Genomic DNA, 4,432 nt, shown 5'->3' with positions numbered 1-4,432 from the left:
GTGCTGCTGCCCAAATTAGATCATACTCAGTATAAAAAACTCGAGATTTAAAGACTAAATTTTATATATGGAAATGAATGAAATATTATTTGCATGTGAAATAGTAAAGGGATTCCAATGTTACTAGTCTTGAACTAATATATAACATTTTTGTATAAACGTTGTGATGTACATGATATAATTTTAATATGCTCTGTGGTGGGGCATATTTTTACAGCATGGCAAAAAGGGAACAGGAACATACTTGGTATATATTACTTGAGTCAAGAAAGTCGGAATCCAATTAATGATTCTGTACCAACATAGATGTATGTCATTTTGTAAGTTATTTAATTTTTTTCTGAATTCTATCTTCAATAAATATATAGTGAGAAGGAAAATTAATCTGAGAATTGTTGAGAGGAATAAATGAGATAGTGAACATAAAAACATCTGATGGAACAACTAGCACAAATATTTTAATATCCTTTAACACTGGAAAGAATTGAACTTCATGAGACATTCAAAGAAATCTGAGTGAAAAGGGCAAGAGACAACTGCTCCTTTCATTATCTCTTCATTATGCTTATTCATTAACTCTTTATTAAATTCATTAACTTAGCCGGGTGATGGTGGCGCACGCCTTTAATCCCAGTACTCGGGAGGCAGACGCAGGTGGATCTCTGTGAGTTTGAGACCAGCCTGGTCTACAAGAGCTAGTTCCAGGACAGGCTCCAAAGCCACAGAGAAACCCTGTCTCGAAAAACTAAAAAAAAAAAAAAAAAAAAAAAAAATTCATTAACTTATAAACCAATACTTATAAATAAAATGTTTATTTCAGAAATTCTCAAGGTATTCATTAAAACCCTTTCTAGTCCATCTTTTATAGCTGTGATTTATGGATTATGTATGCTAAGTAGAACGAAAGAGAAAAATTAGTAACTTTATCACAGAAAATGAATATCCAATGACATTTAAACAAAACATAATAAATATCTTCCCTGAGAAGTTTCTGAACCTTCAGTATAGCCCAAAATTTGTAACAATGCCAATGATTAGTTGTGTGTGTTTATGTGTTTTAAGTTACTTCTTCTAGTTGATTTGTTGAATTATAGGTGACACTAAATACTGTACATATTATTTTTTCCTCTTTTGGTAGAACTTGATTTATATATGAGTCTTAGTAGTAATGACAAAGGAAATAGTTTTCTGTTGATTGTAAGAGTCAATGGTGGTGAAAACTACAAATTTTTTACATAGATGTGTGAAAAACGAGACCATAGTTTGATCAACAGTCAGTGTGTCTCTAACAAAGGGTGGAGAGCAACAATATCTGCAAGGTCAGGGAGTAGCAAAACTGACCAAAGCTAATAGCCAGCAGCTAGCCAAGGTCATTAGCTAACAAAAAATAAAACAAAGATATTCAATGTGGGACTCTGAACAATACGTTTATTGGAAGAACAGCATGTGAATGCCACATGATCCTCTCCACAGTTTGGCAAGGTTTATTTTTTTTGTTTTTTTATGTTTTTTATTTATTAATTAAAGATTTCTGTCTCGTCCCCACTGCCACATAATCTTTCCCCTCCCTCCCCCAATTAAATCCCCCCTCCCTCGTCAGCCCAAATAGAAATAAGGGTTCCCTGCCCTGTGAGAAGTCCAAGGACCACCCACCTCCATCCAGGTCTAGTAAGGTGAGTTCCAAACTGCCTAGGCTCCCACAAAGCCAGTACCTGCAGTAGGATCAAAAACCCATTGCCATTGTTCTTGAGTTCTCAGTAGTCCTCATTGTCCTTTTTGTTCAGTGAGTCTGGTTTTATCCTAGGCTTTTTCAGACACAGACCAGCTGGCCTTGGTGAGTTCCCAATAGAACATCCCCATTGTCTCGGTGTGTGGGTGCACACCTTGCGGTCCTGAGTTGCTTGCTTGTGCTCTCTCTCATTCTGCTCTTGATTTGGACCTTGAGATTTCAGTCCGGGGCTCCAATGTGGGTCTCTGTCTCTGTCTCTGTCTCTGTCTCTGTCTCTGTCTCTGTCTCCTTTCATCGCCTGATGAAGTTTAATATTCAGGGGGATGCCTATATGTTTTTCTTTGGGTTCTCCTTCTTATTTAGCTTCTCTAAGAACCCGAATTATAGGCTCAATGTCCTTTATTTATGGCTAGAAACCAAATATGAGTGAGTACATCCCATGTTCCTCTTTTTGGGTCTGGCTTACCTCACTCAGGATAGTGTTTTCTATTTCCATCCATTTGCCTGCAAACTTCAAGAAGTCCTTGTTTTTTACTGCTGAGTAGTACTCTAATATGTATATATTCCATACTTTCTTCATCCATTCTTCAATTGAAGGGCATCTAGGTTGTTTCCAGGTTCTGGCTATTACAAACAATGCTGCTATAAACATAGTAGAGCATATACTTTTGTTGTGTGATAAGGCCTCTCTTGGGTATATTCCCAAGAGTGGTATTGCTGGGTCCATGGGTAGGTTGATCCCAAATTTCCTGAGAAACCTCCACACTGCTTTCCAGAGTGGTTGCACTAGTTTGCATTCCCACCAGCAATGGATGAGTGTACCCCTTTCTCCACAACCTCTCCAGCAAAGGCTATCATTGGTGTTTTTGATTTTAGCCATTCTGACAGGTGTAAGATGGTATCTTAAAGTTGTCTTGATTTGCATTGCCCTGATCGCTAAGGAAGTTGAGCATGACCTTAGGTGTCTTTTGGCCATTTGAATTTCTTCTGTTGATGGATCTCTGTTCAGATCAGTGCCCCATTTTATAATTGGGTTGATTAGCCTTTTACAGTCTAGTTTCTTGAGTCCTTTATATATTTTGGAGATCAGACCTTTGTCAGTTTCGGGGTTGGTGAAGATTTTCTCCCAGTCAGTGGGTTGCCTTTCTGTCTTAGCAACAGTATCCTTTGCTTTACAGAAGCTTCTCAGTCTCAGGAGGTCCCATTTATTCAATGAGGCCCTTAGTGTCTGTGCTGCTGGGGTTATATTTAGGAAGTGGTCTCCTGTGCCCACGTGTTGTAGAGTACTTCCCACTTTCTCTTCTATCAGGTTCAGTGTGTTCTGACAGATATTGAGTTATTTAATCCACTTAGACTTGAGTTTTGTGCATGGTGATAGATATGGATCTATTTTCATTCTTCTACAGGTTGACACCCAGTTTTGCCAGCACAATTTGTTGAAGATGCTCTCTTATTTCCATTGTATACTTTTAGCTACTTTATCGAAAATCAGGTGCTCATAGGTTTGTGGGTTAAAGTCCGGGTCTTCTTTTCAATTCCATTGGTCAACTTCTCTGTTATTATGCCAATACTAAGCTGTTTTCAATACTGTAGCACTGTAATAGAGTTTGAAGTCATGGATGGTAATGCCTCCAGACGTTCCTTTATTGTATAAGATTGTTTTGGCTATACTGGGATTTTTTGTTTTTCCATATAAAGTTGATTATTTTCTTCTCCAAATCTGTGAAGAATTTTGATGGGATTTTGACGGGGATTGCATTGAATCTATAGATTGCTTTTGGTAGAATTGCCATTTTTACTATGTTGATCCTCCCAATCCAAGAGCAAGGGAGATGCTTCCATTTTCTGGTGTCCTCTTCTATTTCTTTCTTCAAAGACTTAAAGTTATTGTCAAATAGATCTTTCACTTCCTTGGTCAGGGTTACCCCAAGATATTTTATGCTCTTTGTGGCTAACCTGAAAGGTGATGCTTCTCTGATTTCCTTTTCTGTTTCTTTATCCTTAGTGTATAGGAAGGCAACTGATTTTTTGGAGTTGATCTTGTATCCTGCCACATTACTAAAGGTGTTTATCAGCTGTGGGAGTTCTTTGGTGGAGTTTTTGGGGTCGCTTATGTATACTATCATATCATTTGCAAATAACGAAAGCTTAACTTCTTCCTTTCCAATACGAATCCCCTTGATCCCCTTATGGTGTCTTATTGCTATTGCTAGAACTTCAAGCACTATATTGAAGAGGTATGGAGAGAGTGGACAGCATTGTCTTGTTGCTAATTTTAGTGGGATGGCTTTGAGTTATTCTCCCTTTAATTTAATGTTAGCTGTCGGCTTGCTGTAGATAGCTTTTATTATAATTAAGTATGACCCTTATATCTGTAGTCTCTCCAATACCTTTTTCATAAAGGGGTGTTGAATTTTGTCGAATGCTTTTTCAGCATCTAATGAAATCATCATATGGTTTTGTTCTTTCAGTTTATTTATATGGTGGATTACATTGATAGATTTGCTTATGTTGATCCAGCCCTGCATCTCTTGGATGAAGCCTACTTGATCATAATGGATAATTTTTCTAATGTGTTCTTGAATTCAGTTTGCCAGTATTTTATTGAGTATTTTTGCGTCCATATTCATGAGTGAGATAGGCCTGCAATTCTCTTTCTTGATTGGGTCTTTGTGTGGTTTTGGTATCAGGGTAACTGTAGCT

Source organism: Alexandromys fortis, unplaced genomic scaffold, assembly GCF_014885135.2.
Source record: "Alexandromys fortis isolate MF-2015 unplaced genomic scaffold, M_Fortis_MF-2015_v1.1 scaffold_187, whole genome shotgun sequence".
In the NCBI taxonomy this organism is placed as follows: Eukaryota; Metazoa; Chordata; class Mammalia; order Rodentia; family Cricetidae; genus Alexandromys; species Alexandromys fortis.
The sequence above is the reverse complement of the archived record's forward strand: the minus strand, read 5'-3'. Positions refer to the sequence as shown.